Below are 23,845 nucleotides of genomic sequence, written 5' to 3' on the forward strand. Positions count from 1 at the left end.
GTTTACAGTAGATAGTTTAAAGGATTGCAGCGTGACTCTCCTTCACCTTGTGAAGGACTGGTGACTCACCGATGGAGCTGACACTCAACAGGCACATCCTCTTCCTCATTTCACATGCTTCTGTCGGAGCTGTTGGACAGAACTGAGCACCACATGTTAGCACATGTCTTATGAATCAGATTTTCCCCTCTGAATGAAAATTGGGTTATCATAATTAAGGAGACGTTAGGATGAGGTAAAAAAGAAATGCTAATCACAGTGTGTACGAGTACAAAATGTAATCACTTAGGAAGTTGAGGTCAGAGGAAGTGGCGTTGGAGAACAAACCCCCCCCCCCCCCCCCCCCCCCCTCCCCCTGACACCCTCCCCTATTGGTCAGGGAAGGACTTGGACTGTGCCATAGTCAATTATAGCACTGGGCAAAGTGTGTGGTCTATCTCACACCACCTTTACGCTTCAGTACAAACCCACGCCACCTGACTCACACCGACTTCGCCGCTCCGATGGCTGTTGACGACGCCCTTCCAGAGAGGCGGGGTCAGGAGAGCAGGAGAGCACGTCAGGCGGTCCGGTTCCCTCGTGAACCAATCGCGTGATCGCAGCCCACCGCGGCCGTCCTGTGTTGGCATATAGGAAATCGTAATGTAAACCAGAGTGGTGCATGGGGAGAGTTCAACAGGATGCAACTCTCAGGACTCTTCTGCACGGAAAAGCTCCTCGCGCTCATCTCCACAGTCTGCACCCTTCCTCCTCCAGCGCTGATTGAGTTTTGCGCTGTCATGTCGTGGGGAGCTAACGAGGCCCGATAATTAGCAGCCACCTCTCTGTTTCCTGGTTAGAGCCGGGAGGAGGGGGAGGGGCTGCAGTGCGAGATGATGGTTTGAGAAACAGAGGAATAATATTTCTGTTTATCTCCTGTTGGGGATGGGTCAGAGGTATTTTTGGGAGTCTGTTGTTTTTTCCTTCGCAAATTCCAGGTTCCGCTCCTGCCCGCCCCCTCCTGCCCCCCCTTCTCACCCCCCACCCTCACCCCCCCACCTCACCCCCCCACCTCACCCCCCCACCTCACCCCTTGTTCCCAGCCTGTGAATGCATGGTCACTTCCTCTCCGTTCTTCCTATTCTCAGCCTCTGATTGCTAGGAAGTTTGTCTGTGCGTTTGCGCGTGCGCGCATTTGTGTGTGTGTGTGTGTGTGTGTGTGTGTGTGTGAGATTGTGAGTGTGACTGTGTGTGAGAGCGTGAGTGTGTGTGTGTGTGTGAGTGTGAGTGTGACTGTGTGTGAGAGTGTGAGTGTGTGTGTGTGAGTCTCTGTGTGTGTGTGTAGGGTACATAGGGTGTGGAGGATATGGTCATTATTAAATGGGGGGGGGGCATGTCAACAGTTCCACGAGTGCTACTTTCTCAGCCTCAGCTGCTGACGGGAGGTGTGCAGGACGGCGGAGGCAGGAAGACCTTAATCCAAGTCCCACAGATGGGCTTCAGCTTCCTCTGAGCTGACAAGTTCCTCCGCACTTAAATATCCTCAGAAAATAGAAGAAAATGTGGAGTGTCGATTGAACACCGGAATAGCTTAATTTGAACATTAAACGCCTGTTCTGTGGTAGCGCCTTTGATGTACGTTGGGTGATGTCGCAAAGCACATTTTCTTTTTACTGATCATGCACAGATATCTCAAACATGACCACACATATTTCTGCAGGAAAACCAACAAGAAAAAAAGTTCTGTAAAGTCAGAACTGTGAGAGTAATGTTACAAAGATCCCTTCAAAAATAAACCAACTATCAAAGATCCTCTCAAAAGTACCGTGAGACTGAAGCTTGATTACTGTGTTATTATTCTGCTGAAATGGTTATACACCTTTATGGAAACATTTCCTGCTCTTTAGGAAAGACTTTGACAAAACATCAGGTTCGTTTCCCTTGGTGGGAGAGTATGTTTGACAGATGACGAACCTCCACAGTTTACGCTTACAAGAATTTTAGAACGCTTTGGGGATTCGGTGACATTCAGGAAGTCTTTTCCATCGATATAATTATTTCAAAACAGGGTCATTGGCTAATGCTAACAGTTAACCGAATAGGGCATACAAAAACGTGTGTATAACAAATATGTCCATTGCTGAGCACCATATGCCAAAGGTTGTGATGTTTAGAAACACTCGATGCCTGAGGCATGTTGTTGACATAACAACAGAGCGGTGGAGTCTCTCCAACAGTCCAAACCACAAGGCTGTACTGCAAGTTTGCAGAGGAACCCGTCTGCTCATTCCTCTCTGGCCTAGCACAGCAGTGTTTGGTCATTCATTCTTAGAAAGGGCATGCATTTACAAAAACAGAAAACATAGAAACATCAGTAGTAATAAGCCAGTCGGTCAGTCTGCCATTGATCTTAGTGCTAATTGTTCTCAAATTGCAGTGCTGCACATATCAGTTGCATGAAATGCAGGAACATCTCAATGGTAGATCTGGAAGATCTTTCTGGTGGACAGAGATCAATCAATCAATCAATCTATCTATCTATCTATCTATCTATCTATCTATCTATCTATCTATCTATCTATCTAATGCTATATTACATAATAACAATTATAATTGATTACAATTATATAAAATAATCATTCACATTAATGGTAAATTATGAACATATAAATGTTACATTGTAAATTATAAAAACTATACATATAATTTTCCAGCACTGATCCCTGCTTGGGGGAATTGTAAATATAAGAGTTGTCTTATCTAGTATGCTGACTTCATGTGTATCTTTGTATCTATGGGCCTGAGGGAATCAATTAGCTATTTTTGAGAAAATGCTTAATTTTCAGACATGGATAGTGTATCTCACTGTAAGATATCTTCTGGCTTGTCAGCTGTTTGCCTGGAATTAATCTACAGTCTCAGATAAGGGCACAATGATGAATGCTTGGGGTGTAAATATTTATGTGGGGTGCGTTTGAGGGTGAGGCACACACAAGTAACGTGCTTTGTGTTTATGTCTGAAGACCACAGTGAGGGAAGACAAGGAGAGACAGGTTTATGGGAGGTTACTGCTGTTTGCTCGTGCAGTTCCCATCTTTCCGAAGACGTTGACTCAGTACAAAATATGTTTCAGAAGTGGCGGCATCGATGTGTTGAGGCCTACACGTTCCAGAACCTTCTCCTTCTTTGCACTGCAAGACTCTGTGAGCGATTAACATGGACACGGATGCAAAAAAGTGTTCTCTCTTCCACTTGTTCCACTTTAAATGATTGTGACCACTCTGAGCGTTCACAACACCACTCCTGCTTGGTTTTGTTCACTCGGCCACAAATTTCTTGTCTCGTCTCATCCAGATTTGTCTGAAAATGGAACGTTTGCACTTTTAATGAAAACCAGAGCCACACAGTCTTGGTGATTAATCTCAGGCAATAAGTGCTTATCAGAAGGAGGAATGTTTACGCGGCCCCTGCGACTCATCGTCATGGCTGATTTTCAACTTTTGAGACTTGTTCTTGGACTGCTTCTCCGGTCACATTAAACGTAGAGCATGACTTACGCATTCTTTGGGTTAATAGTTATATGAGGGGCACTTTTCTCATTGTGTGGAGGTTAAAGGATAAAAGTTGTCGGGGCAGTTCTTGTGGTCAGAAGACACTTGTCAATACTTATGGCATTGCAGTGTGCTGTTCACGTTACGTAAACCTCCCTCATAGTTTCTTGGATCGGAAGCTGGAACTGGACTGGAACTTCACCAAGTCCTATCAAAGACAAAAGCGGAGCAAAATTACCTCATTCAATACATAATAGGACACACACAAATCCATGTGAGGTAGTACTGGACCTTATTTTAGCCATTGGTTCAATGCTTCACACATGAGTCATACTGTAAGAGCCGTGACAGAATCACGAGGAACCGAGGGGAAGCTCCAGGTTGGAGGGCTGTCGCAAACAAAATGGCACGGACTGCCCGTCCCGTCATGGGGGAGGTTGTGAGAAGAACTTGGTGTGGCCAGGCGCAGGAAATCTCAGAGGCCCATTCTCACTCGTAAGAACGTCGCTCCCTCTGACCAAAGCAACAATGGCAGAGTGAAGAGCATGGTAGTTATATGTCTGAGTCTCTATTGTATCCATATATTGGCAGGTGGTTTTTTTCCCATTCAAAAGTGCACCTGTTCATGAAAATGACTGCGCTAACCTCCGAGTCAGTCTGTGTCAGTGACTGTAGGCTAAACTGAGCTGTAAGGAAGGCCCAGACCTCTCCAACTACCTTTTGGAAGGTTCGTGGTGAACACTTTGCCTTCGCGGTAAATGGTGTTTGCTCACTGGGCTGCTAGAGGTCTTTGTCAGCCTGCAAGCACCTCCTGTGTCCACACTGGGACTAGAACATCTGAGCAAACGACGGAGGGAACACAATACTGAGAAGGCTTTGCCTCTCTTCCCATCGTGACCTTGTTAGGGAAATGAAAGGGGTGTTCCGTCCATACTACCCAAGTGCTTTTTTTCCTCAAGTATTGCATGAGAATTGTTTAGTTTATCAGCACTATTGTTAGAGGTATAATTCACTTCAATGAGCCATCACACACGATTGCACGGTGAGCCGGTGGGTTCACAGCAGGATGTCAGACTCAGAGTCATAGAAATTGTGACAATAGGAAAGTGCCATTTCATCTTACTCATTGCAGTGCGTTAATGGGAACATTAAACAAATCTGGGAGAGCCGTTGCCTAACATAGGCCCAAAATGCTGAGTGGCTCGCATGTTTTACAGCTGATTGGTCAGTCCCTCAGTCCTGTTCACATCCGATTGGCCTTTCTTGCAGTCAATCAGAGGCTCCACCTTCCACCCGCCCCCTGCATCCTGCCTCCTCGTGGCATGGCTCTCTTATCTGAGGTTCCCAGACAGCTCAGTGTGTGCGTGTGAAGGTGTTTTTGTGTGTCCTTGAGAACATGAACAGGTATGCGTTGGTTCAGAAGCCAGTGCGTGCAAACAGTTTTGTCTAAGATGCGGCAGTCTGCCAATATGTCTGTACATTGTGGCTAGATTTGAATTATACAATGGTGGTATAACATACTTCAGTAAGCTTTTTGGGTGACCCAACATTCTGTATGGGGAGGAAAACGCAACAGTATTCAACAAACCAGAATTGAATTGTATTTGAATTTGAATTGTATCGTATTGTATTTCAAATTGTATTTGAATTGTACATAAACAATACACTTTTTTTTTTTGCTGGTGAGCCAAACAGAGAGCACTTCCATAATTCCTTCTACAACTAAATCTCAATAATTGCAAAATCAACCCTGAACATCTCAAAGTTAAATGTGTATCGATTTTTTCGTAACTCGTATCTTGAAATGTTCCTCGGGCTGCAGTCTAGTTGAATTAGCACCAGAGAGAGTTCTCCAAGGAGGTAATCTTCAGTGGAGGGCTTTGGCCAAAGGCCTCTGCGAAACACTACAAAGCTAAATGTGAGCTCAGTATAGTAGCCCCTAGCTTGGATTTGGAAGTGTAGCCCCAGTTTACTTTTAGATATGGGATGCAGCTTGCTGCTGAGCAATATCCTGTTTACTGTGACCTTCCTGGCATGAGGATCATCTTTGACATCACTTTATTGTTTATGGCTGGATTCAAGGTGAAGACGTTTTACGAGGCCAGTGTCTGATGATCTTCCTGATTTCTGCCTTGACGATGGATATGATATATGATATATAACGACGTATAGGATGTTCTACCGTTCATGCTGTGTACCGTCCTGGACTGGGCTGTAAAATCTGAGCTTATTTCACATGACAGTTATTGTTCTCCTTGAACAAACTGGCTTCACACCAAAGATTGTGCCTGTGTGCTTATACGATTAACCAATAACGTCAAACAATAATTACATCGTAAGCAATATGCATGCTAATAGCATTAAGCGACATGCAGCAGAAAAGCTGGATGGTTTTCAGGCTCCGCACCCAGGAGCGAAACAGTTAAAAGCAGAACTGAGAACACATTTTTCCAAGCCATAAAAATGCCAGCAGTCTCCAGCTCCAGCTTTGAATCATTATTTGGTTAAGGCTGGTTTGGTGTCGCTCTTTTAGGAACGCACGTTTGCGTCCCTCGAAAAATGCAGCAATAGCCACGCAGCTCACGGGGGAACGGCAGACGCGCACACGTCAGTCGCCGGGCAATGTGCTCGAGCTGACCTTGGGTCAGCAGTGTGGAGGAACGAGCAGCTCGTGTTTCTGTAGATCCTGCTGCAGATACACAGATGCATTTGAAGAGCGGATGCTGGGAGCAGACAGGGGATAAAAGCGTGTTGATAACATTCACGTTCACATTAACTCCCATACTGTGGTGTGATGCTGATTTCCATTGTTATACATGAAACGTTTTAACGGTCCTAACAAACCAATGATTCGAAAATAAGAAGAATGGAAAAGGCTAAATAGAAGTAAATAGAAGTAAATAGAAGTGGTGGGAAAATCCACTTCCAGCTATTTCCCTCAACACGCCACTGCAACAATAACAAGGGATGAGCAAAAATGTTTAAAAGTTCCAAGAGTGTAGATCAGTTTCCTCAACTGCTGCCATAGCAACAACTGGCAAAGCAAACACATTACAATACAAAACATTAATGCAATATCCATTAGTATTAAAATGCCAAAATCTTTGGAACTGGCAAATCTTTAATTCTGAAGATCCAAAGGTTCTTCAACAAAGCAATCAGCAAGCCTTCTCTTGCTTTCTCCGATATAAGACACGATTACATCTCTTGCTCCTGCTGAGTCAAAGTCAAAATGCATTTATATAGTGCTTTTTACAACACATGTTGTCATAAAGCATCTTTACAACCGTATGGGTCCAGATCCCTAATGAGCAAGCCAGAGGAAACAGTGGTGAGGAAAACCACCTCGGGAAGAAACCTCGGGAGGACCAAGACTCAAAAGGGAACCCATCGTCCATTGGGCAGCCCGTTAGCAGAAGTCTGTATTTATATTCCAAATGTAGTTCTATAGTTATAGTTGTAGTTCTAATTCCAGGCCAAGTAGTCACACTTCCTTCAGTGCAGATGGTGAACCTCTGGTAGGAGTTGGTATCAGCACGTCCTCTGCGGCAATGGCACATCCAACCCGGGTATCAGCACATCCACTGGCAACCCAGACCATCTCCTAGGCGCTTGTATGGAATCGTCTTGGGTAGAAGCATGCAAGAAAAGATATAAAATACTAGTTGAGTGATGAATGGGTGATGACAATTGATTCTTTTTTGCCAGTAGTTTTAATGCCTGTGTTGCATGTAGTTGCATTTGCAGGCTACACTACCACAGTTAATATCTAAATGTCCATTTCTCTTGCTCCTTCTGAGCATGTCTTTAATGTTTCTGTTTCATCTGTAATAGATTATTGGAGGATCCGAGGCATGTGATCTTTGTATCCTCCTGGAAGTGTTTATGTACAATATTAGACTCTGTATGATGGTAAGTCAGTACCAAAGGAGTTCTTGTTGTCTTAAGAGCAGATTGTTTACAGGTCAGTGCGTCCACTCTGTGAACAGCTAAACACGAGCAAAGGCATCATCTATGACATCATCTATGACATCATCTGTCACTTCCTTAGGAAATCCACATTACTGAAAATGCTCCCATATTTCAAAGCTGTTTTGGAAAGTAAGATTATATCATATATAATTATATATTAATTTATATATTATATATGATTATGTGGAGTAACTATAATGCTCTATAGTTTATTAAAGATGTATAGAGATAGTAAAAATTATAATGTAGTACTTCATATAGATTTTGGTACATTTTTACAGATTTGAAAAAAAACTATGGAATCGTGTAAAATCTGTGGTTACAATGAAAAGTACGCTACAACTATTATACTACCTCTCTTGAAGTGGTAAAGTGACTTCCTGTCTGTCGTACCCAGGTGTACAGACAGAGCCTGACAAAGCCCCTCCCACTTGTATAATTTCCTTGCGACTCTGAGTCAGCTTCCTGGTCAGCCTCACATTCCCAACCAATTAGGTTCAACTACCCCCCCAAGAAAGGCTTCCTGATGCTGCTATGCGCAATGCTTATGGAGAAACTTCAAACTGCTCTGTGCTGGCCTGTGTTGCTCTGATTCCCTTCCCAGCACAGGAGGGAACAGCTGCTTAGTGTTTATTTTCAGTATCAGCACAGGACTGATTTTTGTCTGTTTAAATATTCATCCGAGTCTTCCACTTTTTATGAATTAATTAGTATATACAGAGTTTTTCAGCCTCCAGGTAACAGTGGTCAGATCAACATTGATTGTGCCCACTTAGAGACCAGAACTTCTCCTAATTCTGCCACCAATGCTTCCACTATTCACACACACACACACACACACACACACACACACACACACACACACACACACACACACACACACACACACACACACACACAGGCAAGCATACACATAGACACTCTCACGCACACACAAGCCCTCGCGAATGCAGCAAACACATGGTACTTTTGGCTGACCACGTAAACATCCCAGCAGGCCGTGTAATGAGGTTTGGGAGAGCATCGCTTACTGCCCAGAGCACCGCCCACATCCAGGCAGCCTGCCCCGGCTCTCATCACACAAGTCACACACTTCAGCTTACATACATTCATTTTTATAATCCCTTCTCTCCGCGCTTGTTTGATGCTGCCTGTCAGGACGACTGTTGCACTGGACGGTTGCTCCGCTGTTTCACCGCTGGCACGCTCCCTTCACTTAAATTGCACTAGGGTTGTGGCGGGTACTCTGACCGCAGAAGGAGCTATTTCAACGTGCGTATAAACATCGGAAAATCTTAAAGGTGGTTCTCTCTGGCACGTCTTACTTTGGCACCAAGGTCCAAATTTGTCTCTGTCTGACAACCAATGTTGCAGATTCAAGCTTTGAAATGTTCAGCTTGGCGAACGAGCATTTTCGGCCATAGCCCATTTACACTTGCGTGTCGAGTTTGATCTGGCAGGTCCTCTCTGCCAGGAACCTGCTCGCCTCTGTCCGTTCTAGATGACCTCATCGCCCCCCCCCCCCCCCCCCAGGCCTGTGTCCGAGACGTAGTGTGGCCGAGATGCATGTGGGACAGATGGCCGTGTGATTTCATTATTTCCCAGGCCCCGTTCTCCTTGGCACTAAGATGAAGGGTGCTGCCTACACCCCCTGCGGTGTGCTGGACGGGCCGAGCTGGACGGGGCGTGCTGGACGGGGCGTGCTGGACGGGCCGCTGGTCGACTCCCCTCACGCCCGAGCTCGCCCTCTCTCTGCTCCTATTAAGCAGTTCCACACATTCTTGGCTGGCCTGGATCTCATTCTTTTTACTCATAAATGACTTTTGCGTGCCAACAGAACGGAGGGTTGTACTGTTACCGCCCTAAATATAAAACAGTAATCCTAATAAATGGCCGGCTGCTTTAACCTCAGTGAAAGGTGTCAGGGTGGTGTGCGTTTCCTCCGAATGTAAGGTGCACTTTGGATTATGCTTATTGCATTCACTTCACTTTTAATTTTGTACTAATGCTTCAAATAACAACCTGACTTGTCCTGCCTGCTTCCGGGCCAAACTGGACACCTTATTCTGGTCACTGGTACAATGGAGGTATGTTTCCATGGATACATGGATTCATAGTGTCATGTGACCTGACGACAGTACTTTTGCAGTTTAGCTTTTTATTTCTCTCTTTCTCTCTCTCTCTCTCTCTCTCTCTCTCTGTCCCTCCCTCCCTCCATTCCCAGTGTTACCTTTGAGCCTGGGAGCGGAATTCTGGGAACATTTTTCCATGTGAGAAGCTGAGGTGCAGTGAAGGTGTGACGTTGCTGCATTGTTTGGGCTGGCGAGGAGAGGAACCGCGTGCGATGAGGCTGGTTCCTGTTCGCTCCAAAAACACGGCCACTTTCTCACACTGGCTTCCTTCCTCGCTGGACATCGCAAAACAATCCCAGAGCCGCAGGGCCCGAGCAGTGTGAACGAGGAATCAGCAGCGCTACGGCGAGAGAGAACCAGGACGTTTTCTATCAGTTAATGCAGACTGTTTATGAGCTGAAAACACACACACACACACACACACACACACACACACACACACACACACACACACACACACACACACACACACACACACACACACACACACCATCACTGTCGTCAAATTACAGTCATCAATTTACAGTCACTCAACAAGTGATAAACAAGGGCATTATGTTATTGAGAAACACCTGAGTTGTAGGGTGGTTGGTATAATAGAAATTTTGAGTTGCTTGACTCAACAACAACAAGAATTTTAGACAAAATCTCACACTCAATGATGTGAGTGCATTCGCGTGATTTGTTTTTGCGTGTGTGTGTGTGTGTGTGTGTGTGTGTGAAATGTATGATGGACAGGAGCAGGAAAACAGAGTCCAGAAAAGTAAGGAAAAACAAATCTTTGCATTATCTAATTCCCCTTCATTTGTCCCTGTCTGCTTGTGTCTGACATAGCAAAACAAAGACGCAATCGGGTCATCATCACGACCTCCGTCCACTTTCAAAGATCCGATAAAACCTCACCCACGGTGGCTGAGCGTACTGTAATAGCAGCTAAATAATGAGCAACTCCATGGCTGTCATCAGCGGTGGAAGGGACCCCCACCCTCGCCGAGAGCTGCCCAGAGCGGTCCGCCTGGGAGAATGTCTGGGCGAGGGTGACGGAGTCGGTCCTGGACGTCTTCAGTCTTTGCAGACCCGTTTTCAGGTCAGGAGTTTAATGAGTTCCAAATGTGTGCGCAGGGCCATGCAGGGGTTGCATACGTGCTTTATCCCCGCGGTGACTCAAACACCACCCCCCCCCCCTTCCCCCCACACCATATCCTCACCTCTCATCGTCCCATTGTTGTATCTCGCGACGGGGTTTGCACGTACGGACGGCCCGACACCACGGTGGCCTTCCCGGGAGCTGGGAAGCAGCTGAAGTGATATTAGCAGCACGGAGTTGGGAGAACTCCTGCTTTTCAGGGAAAAAACCTTGCCGGCGGGATAGGCGGGGTCGGCGCACGGGCCGTGCCGGGTCGGCGGGTCAGAACACGGCTCGTGCTGGGTCAGCACACGAGCCAGAAATCAGAAAGCTGGAAAATCGGAGGCCGGAAAACAAAAGCATCTCATATTGCGAACTTTTCTTCCGTATGTGTGCGTGCCCTCTGCTTCGTCCCAGCCTTCATGAGGATGCTGCTCCATCAGTGCACACACACACACACACACACACACACACACACACACACACACACACACACACACACACACACACACAAAGAGTGTGTGGGGGGTTGCTGGGAAAAGCTGGGCCTGACACGGCTGAAGCAGGCAGCGAGGCTCAGAGGAAACACCTGTTCCTTCCACACCGGCCACCGCTGCATTTATCTGACCCCAGTCACATCAGGTGGCTTCCTGGTGTGCGTCAGTCACTGCTCCCTCAGGCCTTGCTGTCATTGGCCGGCTTTGGCTCCTCCTCTTCCTGCTGCCGCCACGCTCATTGATCTTGCCAGGGTTGTTGCTTCCTGGTTTCTCCAGCAGACAGGAGATTTGCTTCTGGGGATCTGTCTGGTGGGGTTTGTCTTCAGTACAGTTCCACGCCCTGAACACTTCATCTCCCATGTGTCTCTCTTACGCAAATGCACACGCACACGCACACGCACACACACACACACACACACACACGCATGCACACACATACACACGCAAACAAACATGCAAACACATGAACAAATACATGCACAAGACATGCACACACACATAAAGGTAGATTCTGTACATACATATAAACAAATGTACATGCAAATATATATGCAGAAACATATGCATAAATATATGCACACACACACACACACACACACACACACACACACACACACACACACACACACACACACACACAATCCTGCTAATCCCTTCTCTTCTGCAGAGATTAATTCTCTTCCCTTTACTGTAACTGGTGGAGAGAACCGATTACTAGACTCTGTTTCAGTCTGGAGTGGAATTTCAGCATGCATCATTCGTTTGGAGAGAGATGATGATGAATTGGGGAGTTTCAGTCTGAGCGGAGGGAGATGTATTAGCCACACGCCTCCTGGAGTAGCTACAGCGTCCAGCCTGTTTGTTTATCAGTGCCTGGTGCCGGTGCTGAGCGGGCCGAGCTCTTCCTCTGCTTAATGGGCTGCAGAGCGTTTCAGAAATGAAATGATGGATCCACAGCAACAGTAAACACACCACATCCAGCGTTCGCATGCACCCCGCTGCCTTGGACGGCTGATCCTCATTACGCTCCTTCCGACGGCCCGGGGTCGAGACAGCGCCAAATCACAGAGCAGCGTAATCACCAGACAAAGTGTGTGATAAAATCCACAGGGTTTCAACCCCCCAACCCCCCCCCCCCCCCCCCCCCGTCCAAAAATCCTGCAAAACACAATGGAAAACGAATTTTTTAAGTGGATTAGGGAAGCGTTCTTGAAGAAATTGCTTTTATGCGTCCACAGCGCTCGGGTCAATAGACAGTGGGGTCTTTCTGAGTGACAGTAATGGAATATGGGCTCCGTGAGGCAATTCAATTACTGCACCGCCCTCTGTGGCACTGAAGTGGCCCTCGTCACGGGTGAAGTCCTGAGTGCACAGCCTTTCTTTAATGACTTAGTAAGCGAATGCTTCTCATGGATTGCTTTCATTGTGCTTTAAACTCTGTGAGCAGTAAGACACATTTAGCCAGTAGAGTATTCAGGCGCTCACCAGCCCCTCACCGGACACTCCACACCTTGTGATGAATTACTCCTTTACGTTTACTGAGCAGTGTACACTGAGCTCTGCATTTGTGAGTCTGTTACTCTACATTTGTAAGTATTTGTGTGTCTTGTTACTCTATATTTGTGAGTATTTGTGAGTCTGTTACTTTACATTCGTAAGTATATCAACACCAGTTCATGATGCACAGTTCTGGTTGTAGTTGCAGTTCTCTAAATAGTAAGCCCAAAACTAAACCAAAACGAAACAAAACAAAACAAACACAAGCATATATTCAATAAAGTATTTTGCAAATAGAAAGCCACTCTATGTTCAAGTATTAATTAAGTAATGCAGGTGTTGTGGCTATTCTTAAAGAAGCTGGTGTTGAGTACAAGTGGTGTTGAGTACAAGTGGTGTTGAGTACAGGTGGAGTTGAGTACAAGTGGTGTTGAGTACAGGTGGAGTTGAGTACAGGTGGTGTTGAGTACAGGTGGAGTTAAGTACAGATGGAGTTGAGTACAAGTGGTGTTGAGTACAAGTGGTGTTGAGTACAGGTGGTGTTGAGTACAGGTGGAGTTGAGTACAGATGGAGTTGAGTACAGGTGGAGTTGAGTACAGATGGAGTTGAGTACAGGTGGTGTTGAGTACAGGTGGAGTTGAGTACAGGTGGAGTTGAGTACAAGTGGTGTTGAGTACAGGTGGAGTTGAGTACAGGTGGAGTTGAGTACAGGTGGTGTTGAGTAGGGGTGACCTGCAATAGTCGCTGATTCGACTATAGTCGACTATACCCCCTAGTCGACTATGAACGTCTTAGTCGAATGTACCATTCTAACTGCATGGGGGTGCCCAAGGATGCAGCTAAGCATTAGTTGTTACATGAAATGTCTTTGTTTTCGTTATATATAGCCTTTTGTCAAATAAAATCATCCAAATTTCTGTTAATAAATATTTAAAAAATTATGTTTGCGCAATAACAATAGGCATCTTCCTTACTACACATTAATAAATCACACCCTGCTGTTGCACAATCCAAACGAGCGGAGCTGAACACGCTACAAAATACGCAGCATCTGCCGAGATTATAATGGCTACTAAAAAACTTCAAAAGTATTTTGAAAAACATAAAGATGAATCAAACAAAGTAAAGTGCAACTTATGTCATCAACGTCTTTCATTTCGCACGACAACAACCAACATGGCATACCATTTAAAACGCGTAAGGCGAAAAAAAATGTTTGTCTTTTCTGTCGTGTCGTCGCGGTGCGTCTCAAGTAGGTCTATAAAAATTTTTTGTTGTTGTTTGCTTTTAAACCCCGTTACTTGAACCTTTCCTTGTATTTTTTTGCTGTTGTGTGGCAATTTTAAAAATATTTTCAGGCAGGCACATTTTATTTAAAATATTTTTGACATTTTGCACGGACAGTTCGATATGCGAAATGCGCTCTGACGGTAGTTCTCTAACGTTTCATAAAAAAAGTAAATAAATAAAAGCTGAATAAAGCCAACCTACCGTGTTTATTCATTTATCTAAGTGTTTTTAGGTTTTACTTTGAAGAGGAAAAAAGTCCTGAATGAGAACGACCGTTTAAGGCGCTCTAAAAATAAATAAATAAAATAAACCCGATTCGACTATTAGTCGACTAAAGGGAAGAGCAGACAAATCAGATTCGACTATGAAAATCCTTAGTTGAATACACCCCTAGTGTTGAGTACAAGTGGTGTTGAGTACAGGTGGAGTTGAGTACAAGTGGTGTTGAGTACAGGTGGATTTGAGTACAGGTGGTGTTGAGTACAGGTGGAGTTGAGTACAAGTGGTGTTGAGTACAGTTGGAGTTGAGTACAAGTGGTGTTGAGTACAGGTGGAGTTGAGTACAAGTGGTGTTGAGTACAGGTGGTGTTGAGTACAGGTGGAGTTGAGTACAGATGGAGTTGAGTACAAGTGGTGTTGAGTACAGGTGGAGTTGAGTACAGATGGAGTTAAGTACAGGTGGAGTTGAGTACAGATGGAGTTGAGTACAAGTGGTGTTGAGTACAAGTGGTGTTGAGTACAGGTGGTGTTGAGTACAGGTGGAGTTGAGTACAGGTGGTGTTGAGTACAAGTGGTGTTGAGTACAGGTGGAGTTGAGTACAGGTGGAGTTGAGTGCAGGTGGAGTTGAGTACAAGTGGTGTTGAATACAGGTGGAGTTGAGTACAGGTGGTGTTGAATACAGGTGGAGTTGAGTACAGGTGGATTTGAGTACAGGTGGTGTTGAGTACAGGTGGAGTTGAGTACAAGTGGTGTTGAGTACAGTTGGAGTTGAGTACAAGTGGTGTTGAGTACAGGTGGTGTTGAGTACAGGTGGAGTTGAGTACAGGTGGTGTTGAGTACAGGTGGTGTTGAGTACAGATGGAGTTGAGTACAAGTGGTGTTGAGTACAGGTGGAGTTGAGTACAGGTGGAGTTGAGTACAAGTGGTGTTGAGTACAAGTGGTGTTGAGTACAGATGGAGTTGAGTAAAAGTGGTGTTGAGTGCAGGTGGAGTTGAGTACAAGTGGTGTTGAGTACAAGTGGTGTTGAGTACAGGTGGAGTTGAGTGCAGGTGGAGTTGAGTGCAGGTGGAGTTGAGTACAAGTGGTGTTGAATACAGGTGGAGTTGAGTACAGGTGGAGTTGAGTACAGTTGGAGTTGAGTACAAGTGGAGTTGAGTACAGGGAGAGTTGAGTACAGGTGGAGTTGAGCACAGGTGGAGTTGAGTATAGTTGGAGTTGAGTACAGGGAGAGTTGAGTACAGGTGGAGTTGAGTACAGGTGGAGTTGAGTACAAGTGGAGTTGAGTACAGGTGGAGTTCCTCTGTGGCTGTCTGTTGTTTTCAGAAAAAAATGTCACTGCAGATTTTTCTTCATGGATTGTGGTTTTTGCCAGATGGTGGTTTAAAAATTTCGGAAAAACTGCCTAAAGAATTGGCATTAGTTTATCACTAAATGAATCAGAGTCAAACAGGTGACATTATTTTTTATGCACCCTTTTATAGCAATAATAATCGTTGTGTATCTCTATTTCTTACTTTTTCTTTTGGTTATTATTACACTATTAGTTATGAAGTTGTTACTAATGACACTATTAGTTATGAAGTTGTGCTTGGGTTTACCTGTCTCTGCCAGCACTCTGTTTTTCTCCTCTGTCCCCTAAACATCTACGCGTGGCCCTCAGCCCTATGCCAGCGTCTGTTATCACATAATGTGTGGAGGTTACACATGCTGCTTCTCCTTATCACTGCTTTATCAGAATACACCATCGAGAGTGGTGTTTACTCCCAGACCGCAGGGCTGCAGTGGGCTTTATAGGGGACATCGCAGATAGAAGTGATTACCAGCATTACCATTCCCCACTCTTCTCTCCTCTCTTCTGTTCTCTTCTCTTCTGTTCTCTTCTCTTCTTGTCTCATCTCGTCTCATCTCGTCTTGTCTCATCTCGTCTCGTCTCGTTTCATCTCGTCTCATCTCGTCTCGTCTCGTCTCGTCTCTTCTTTCCATCTTTGGCTGAGCTACGCGTGCTCGTGCCTGCCACATCATTTCCTGTACCACAGGCCTTGTGCTCTTATTTGAGTGCATGTCCACAATGCCAAAGCCCTAATTGCTGGCACAAAGTCCTGCCTTTGGACTCTGTCTCAACAAATGCTCATGCTGGCTGCTCCGTGGCCCCAGTTCTCCTGGCCGTCCCCACTTTGCAGGCGTCCTGTCATACACACACACACTCTCCCATCAGCTGTGGCCCTGCCCTGACAAAGCCCTGCCTGGTGGGAGGGGGCCCCGGCCATGCACTTTGTGAATGGCTTTCTGTGGATGCCGTGGCCTTAGAGCTGGTTCAATAGCTACTTTCCTGTCATTACATTACCACCACCTCCCCCCCCCCCCCCCCCCCCCCCCCCCCCCGCTGCCCCTCCACGACCCCCACCACCACCCCCACCCACCCAAACCTGTCCTCATTGGCCTTTTTTCCCCCTCCTCTGCCTCATTTCCTTTCTGTGAGTGCCACATTTTGTGGGGGTCTGATAACAGGGGCACGGTTCCCATGGCTATCTCCCTCTGGGGGAGGGAGTGACGTTGACCAGGGCACAGGGAGAAAGTACAGTCCACTACATCATACAGTTGGGCTGGAGGCCACACCCAGCTCTCACGTCGGGTACGGCTCGGGCGTTTCCCACTTCACGCGAAACAAGTAGAATCAGCAAGAAATGTGGAGGGCAGGAGCGCGGGAGAGCCGCCGCCATGTCTCCGTGTTTGTGTGTATTTACTCAGTCACTCTGGGTTTATTATATGAACATTTGCATTCAATTTGTCACTTCTGTGTTTGTTTTCTGAGGAGCGCGGGCCCCATGTAGTTCTTTAGAAGTGTGGGGAACTGCTGTGATTGGGCTTATGTTGGACAGGCCACCAAGTTCCGAACCGAAATGGTAAAGAACAAAGACCGCAGATGTGTCCACTAGGACACAGTCCAGGGCAAAATCAGCCAGGAGAGTCAGCGCTGCGCTCGCCTGGCTCGTAGGAATCATTTCTCCTCGCTCTTCTTCCCTGCGATGACTGGGCCCTGACATCGGCTCAGATCTTCAGCCGGTTCTCTTGTATTAAGGTGCTCTTGGGTTCCAACACGCTGACCATTCATCTCCTTCAATCTCAGGAAGCCGCAGAGATGGCTCAGGAAGGACTCGACCCCGTTGAGAATGTGTAAACAGGAGGCGTGGCAGGGGAGACGACTTTACGACTTTATGACTTTACGTCTGCTTCGCGTCTCGCAGCCTGGCGCGCATGGCGCCTCGCACAACGCAGTGACTGGGTCGTTTCTCAAATGTACATCAACCCACCCTGTCCAAAGGACGCTGGAAGAGAAGAGGGCTGGGATGAAGCCCTGAAAAATCTTGCTTGTGTGCGGCGGTGTGCTCGCCTGAGACGCCCCCAGTGTGATCACAAACACTCGATGATGAAGTTCAGTTTGTCTTCCATCAAGGTGGCATGTTATCTGAGTCCTCTGATTTGCAGAGTGTGATATGGTGAGAGACCATCGTGAGAGACCATCGTGAGAGACCATTGTGAGTGACCATCATGAGAGACCATCGTGAGAGACCATCATGAGAGACCATCATGAGAAATCATCGTGAGAGACCATCATGAGAGACCATCGTGAGAGACCATCGTGAGAAACCATCGTGAGAAATCATCGTGAGAGACCATCATAAGAGACCATCATGAGAGACCATCGTGAGAGACCATTGTGAGAGACCATCGTGAGAAACCATCGTGAGAAACCATCGTGAGAGACCATTGTGAGGGACCATCGTGAGAGACCATCGTGAGAGACTATCGTGAGACACCATCGTGAGAGACCATTGTGAGAGACCATCATAAGAGATCATCATGAGACACCATCGTGAGAGACCATCATGAGAAACCATCATGAGAGGCCATCGTGAGAGACCATCGTGAGAGACCATCGTGAGAGACCACGATGAAAGGTGCTGCTTCAGTAAGAGTTTATTTATACGTCTTTACTGCCTTTGCTGTGTGGTACAGCGTTCGTCTTCACCCACATTCTTCTCTGTGGCGTAACCTCAAGATCAATATGGCCACCTATTTGAACAGCTTTTTCAACTTGGGTCTGTTTTTGCTGGCCATAAAAACCTCAGCACGCTCGGGAGAACATGGAGGAGGCAGGTCTGGATGAGGCCAGCTTGCAGGGCTTTTGTGTGAGCTTTGACTGACCAGCTCTTACACAAATGGAGAGCACTCTGCAATATTTAAGAGCAAAATCACGTCTTATACATACCTTTACTATGAGCTAAATACATTAATCATCAGTAAAAACATATACTATCAGTAAATGCTTGACCATTTTATAAAACTTTTATAAATCTCATTCTAATGTATCACATTCGACTAGACATCTACATCTACATCTTTATGTAACAGGTAACAAAGTAGCACCTGAGAGGTAACAGCTAACACTGTGCAGCTGACTCCATGTAACTAGAGTGTGGCAACTGATTTGACCCATTCTGTCCTGTAGTTCTAAAAAGACGGGGACAAGCAGGACAAGTAGTAGCCCGTGACGTATCTGACATTAACATCACCAACGTTCTCATCCTATTTGAGGTCTTAACTATATCGCTGCGGTTGTAGCTGGTTCTACCTTAGAGGTTCAGACATATGGGTGTTTTTGCATGTTTTCCTGCTGGGTGTAATCCTAGCCAGTATGGCCCCTACACATTTCCCGTGGTCATTACTGACCTGCTCATTAGAAAGCTCATAAATCTGTTATTGTGTATACTCCGAGTTCCACGTCTACACCGCATGGCTGTCTCTACCAGGCTTGGGTCAGTGTGTGCTCTCCAAGGCAGAGTGCTGGGGCATCACTCTAGCTCACCATCAATTAGCATCTCCTTGTTACAGTGAACGGGGACTATGGCAGGTTGTAGACGAACATACTGAAATGTTTAAACCCAAAATATTTATCATAGCATAAATGGCACATGCATTATGAAATTTAACGAGTTTTTTTTTTTCCAACTATGTGCCAACACAGGGAATGCCTCTGTTTTGAAGGACAGGCAGGTTCATTTGTAGATTATCTTAGGATCTGTGTGTAGGATTCTGTTACAAGATTAAACATTTTTCTTCCCTCGTGTCCTCCAGATTTCATATAAGTCAGTCGTCATACCATGCCACTGTCTGTCACTGAGTTCCAGTTTAACATAACACACCTCTCTCTTCACAACCGGCAAGGGTTATCCTGTTGCCACGGTTCCCATAGTGTGTTTGGGAGGTTTTTGGATGGCGAGAAGCCCACAGCCCTTGCTTACTGTCCGTCTGTGCAGATGCAATCTGGAGAGAGAGAGAGAGAGAGAGAGAGAGAGAGAGAGAGAGAGAGAGAGAGAGAGAGAGAGAGAGAGAGAGAGAGAGAGAGAGAGAGAGAGAGAGAGAGAGAGCAAATGGAATGGAAATGAATTGAAGCACAATAGGAGGCTGGCATTAGCCTCCGGAGGGGGACCAGGTGCAGTCCAGTGCTGCATATCCACAGCGAGGGCCAGAAACAACACAGAGGCCCGTGGGTCTATGTGGGACGCCATTACTGCCTCGCAATTCCCTTATCTCCTAGCACCTCCCTCTTCTAATGACGCCATTGTGTTAAAGCTGTTTGGACACCTACAGTCATTTGCGTTTCGAATGAGTTCTGGATTATGACTTCAAATGAAACCTTTGCGGTAAGAAAAAGAAGTGATGGAGTTTCGGTTGACCTCTCAACCCTTTCAGTCACCCTTACTCTGTTCAATGTTGGTTGGCAGCTTAACAGCTTCTCGAACAAAGTGGTGTTTCTAATAATATCGCTGAAGTGTGAATTTAGTGCAAGGTCTGTTTGATCTACCAGTGCTTTATGAATGTTCTCTGCTTTTGAACCAAACAACCCCAGAGGCTTGTGGATATATGACACTCTACCCAGGTGCCCTTGTACCTCCGTTGGCCTGCCTGCTTTGTTGATGGTAACGACAACTAAAGTGTGGGCCATCGATCTATTCATTGTGTTATCATAACCACACTCAGCGACTCTACGCGTGAGGCAAATTGGTTCATTTGTGCTAAGAAAAACACGGGTGAGTTCAGGACTCCCCCCCCCCCCCCCCCCCCCCCCCCCCCGTGTCTCACTGTGTGTAAAATATGGCGTGGTGAGAAAAGATACCTGCCATGAGTGTGGCTGCTGAGGTCAAGATGGCGGAAGCCACTGACACGAACATAATGACCCCAACAAACTCCATGGAGACAACATGGAGACTCTCATCCACACACAAGCATGTCTTCCGCACTCTCAAACGTGCTGTGGGGTATTTTTTTTGGGGCGTACTGTCTTTCCAGCTGCAGGAGACAGTATAGTTGAAAGGTAATGCTGAAGAAATGATTAACCTCTCACCGTCTCTATGTTCATATGTTACGTGAAGTGCATTTTGAGTAGCCATGGTCTGTCATGCACGGATGGAGGTCGCTAAAAAACACTCCAACTCACATGGAAAGCACATCGCTTCCTTTAATTCTTGGATTAACTTTCAGAGTGAGCCAAGCTGTAGACAGCTGCTTCAATATTTCTATCTACCATCAACCCCCCGGTGACCTTCAGAACATATGCCATGTGAACGAACATAAGCCGTGTATTCATAGCCTTTAGTGCATTTTTATTAGGTCATATTTAATAAGCTAGAACAACTGTGACATTTTCTGTATTTATTTTCTTAAAACTAGCAAACCATAAAACATCATTAGGCAAGAGAAGAAAATTGTTCTTTATTGGAATATTACAGATATGCATCACAGTGCAGCCCGGCGCTCAACACTTTTCCCAGTCGTGCGTGGCTCAGCCCAGTTCTGCTAATAGCGGCGCTGGTCAGTGCCGCTGTTCGGTTCTCCTCGTTGGGAAAAGTCATTTTCAAAGACGTATGAATGGAAACCAGGTGCTCGTTCAACAATAGAAAAATGTCTGAAGTTTTCGCTGTAGCTTCGACTGACAGAGAGCGTGAGCATACCATGTCGCATACAGCTGCATCCGTTGTGAGGGAGACCTTTCGAAGTAGTCGCTTATGTTACCTGTGTTCTCACCTGCATCTAATAAGAAACAGGATTTGATCAGGTTGTCTCACTGGATGTAGGTTTAGTTAAAGCTAGCATGTCTGCTAAATATTACTAAAAAGTGATTTTTTTGTGCAGAAACATGTTCTTTTCAAATATTTCAGGTTGTTAGAGCACAGCTATGAGAAGAGTGTGTCATGTCATAGCCAACAGTATGGCCATACCGTACAGTGTGAATTCTGTCAGAGCAGGTTGAGCCTTTTGTAAAAATGACATGCTGCTTTCATTCACGACAGGCAAACTAAGGCTTGGCAGAGTGATTCTGAAGCTAAAGACTTGTGGTCAGAAGGATGAAGCACATAGAAGATCTGAGTGGGAACAGTAAGTGGAATCAATGACATAGTCTGAAAAGATCCGTTTGTGATCTAGTGTTTTGTTGTACATGCATTCTGCAGCATTTTAAACGTTAGTGGCTTAAAGGTTCGATGCCTTAAACATACTAAACATACTAAGACACACTCAGACACACACACACACACACACACACACACACACACACACATGCACACACACATTTTTAAACATACCCAAGACATACTCATCACCTGATATTGTGTGTATGGCCAGGCTTGCAGCACTGGCACTATAATTTAATTCAATCTTGTAATCTAAGCTCAGATGGCCCAGTAGAAGCATGTTTTTGAGTGGTTAGGTTTGAACTTAATCTCCCAACTAGTGTGTTTGTTCACTGTTGAAGTGTGAAGAACCAGGTGAACAGAGACAGTGTGGCAGGGTGGGACAGTTCTGTCCCACAGTGTGGCAGGGTGGGGACAGCTCTGTCCCACAGTGTGGCAGGGTGGGACGGCTCTGTCCCACAGTGTGGCAGGGTGGGACGACTCTGTCCCACAGTGTGGCAGGGTGGGACGGCTCTGTCCTACAGTGTGGCAGGGTGGGACGGCTCTGTCCCACAGTGTGGCAGGGTGGGGACAGCTCTGTCCCACATTGTGGCAGGGTGGGGACGGCTCTGTCCCACAGTGTGGCAGGGTGGGACGGCTCTGTCCCACAGTGTGGCAGGGTGGGACGGCTCTGTCCCACAGTGTGGCAGGGTGGGACGGCTCTGTCCTACAGTGTGGCAGGGTGGGGACAGCTCTGTCCCACAGTGTGGCAGGGTGGGACGGCTCTGTCCCACAGTGTGGCAGGGTGGGGACAGCTCTGTCCCACAGTGTGGCAGGGTGGGACAGCTCTGTCCCACAGTGTGGCAGGGTGGGGACGGCTCTGTCCTACAGTGTGGCAGGGTGGGGACGGCTCTGTCCTACAGTGTGGCAGGGTGGGACGGCTCTGTCCCACAGTATGGCAGGGTGGGACGGCTCTGTCCTACAGTGTGGCAGGGTGGGACGGCTGTCCCACAGACAGGTACTTGTTGGGATGGAGGAGTTTTATTCACGTTCAAATTTTGCATAACTGCATTTCAGAATGAATAAATCAAACTGGGTTTCAAAACCACATGGATTCAAAAAACAACACACAAACGAAATCAAACAAAACCAAAACAACAACAACAACAACCAAACAAACAAAAACCACTGACTCTGGTATACAAAATGTCCAATTTCTTAATGCCGTGGAAGAAGACTCACGTTATGTTGATATAGTCACGGGTATCTTACTTTGAAGACTTCCCTGTCATGTGGCCACCCTTGCAAACTGTTGCCTAAGCAACAGAACAAGTCACCAACACGCAGATGAGAGAGTCTTGAGCAGACGGACCGGGCCCGTGCTGTGCAGTCCTGTGTAGCTGGGCTGAAGATCTTCAGTGTCGCAAACTCCTTTGAGGACTTCAAGATTTCAGTATCAGGCCTGTGTGTGTGTATGTGTGTGTGTGTGTGCGTGAGAGAGAGAGAGAGAGAGAGAGCGAGAGAGAGAGAGAGGAGAGAGAGAGACAGACAGACAGAGGGAGAGAGAGCGAGAGCGACAGAGACAGAGAGAGAGAGAGAGAGAGAGAGAGAGAGAGAGAGAGAGAGAGAGAGAGAGAGAGAGGCTAAGCATTTCAAAATTGCGGTGCACCTCATTAAATGGCGAAGTTTTCTGGTCCGTTGAGTTTACACAAATACAAAAATACTAAGGTCACAAACTGTGAACGACCAAATCCCAGGTTGAAGAATCTGTAGTCACAGGCGTCCTCTCTCACCACAGGGCAACGTAAACCACAGCGGGCGGAGTGGCGGGAAAGCAAGAGACTAATGATGTAGCATCGATCGCTTACACCGGAAAATCACCAGTGCTGGATTAACTGCCACATAGTTAAACTTGCTCTGTTTTAACTACTGGGGTCTAAAGTCAACTCTGTAGAAATTAATTAACTGGTGCTTTCACTGCGTGGCCTTTGTTAACTGAAGCGTGTGAGACATACCACTATCCCGACAGTGCCAAAAGGCACTCTGTACATCCTCTGACTGCAGAAAGTTCACATTCAGTTCAGCAATACAATTATTACTACCCTTACCCCGCACTGGCCTACCCCAC

At 46.3% G+C, this 23,845-nt stretch overlaps 2 long non-coding RNA genes across 2 annotated transcripts; both read right to left on the bottom strand.

Moving 5' to 3' along the window:
• Positions 1–587: 587 nt before the first annotated feature.
• LOC143522500 (uncharacterized) lies at positions 588–23,244 on the bottom strand. Its single transcript, XR_013133026.1, has 3 exons — positions 22,960–23,244; positions 19,471–19,591; positions 588–617 (listed from the first exon to the last, which is right to left on the bottom strand). It is a non-coding gene; the product is annotated as an uncharacterized LOC143522500 (long non-coding RNA).
• Positions 6,481–10,934, bottom strand: LOC143522499 (uncharacterized). Its single transcript, XR_013133025.1, has 3 exons — positions 10,843–10,934; positions 9,733–9,974; positions 6,481–7,156 (listed from the first exon to the last, which is right to left on the bottom strand). It is a non-coding gene; the product is annotated as an uncharacterized LOC143522499 (long non-coding RNA).
• Positions 23,245–23,845: the final 601 nt, after the last annotated feature.

This window comes from Brachyhypopomus gauderio, chromosome 9 (genome assembly GCF_052324685.1).
Source record: "Brachyhypopomus gauderio isolate BG-103 chromosome 9, BGAUD_0.2, whole genome shotgun sequence".
Classification (NCBI taxonomy): Eukaryota; Metazoa; Chordata; class Actinopteri; order Gymnotiformes; family Hypopomidae; genus Brachyhypopomus; species Brachyhypopomus gauderio.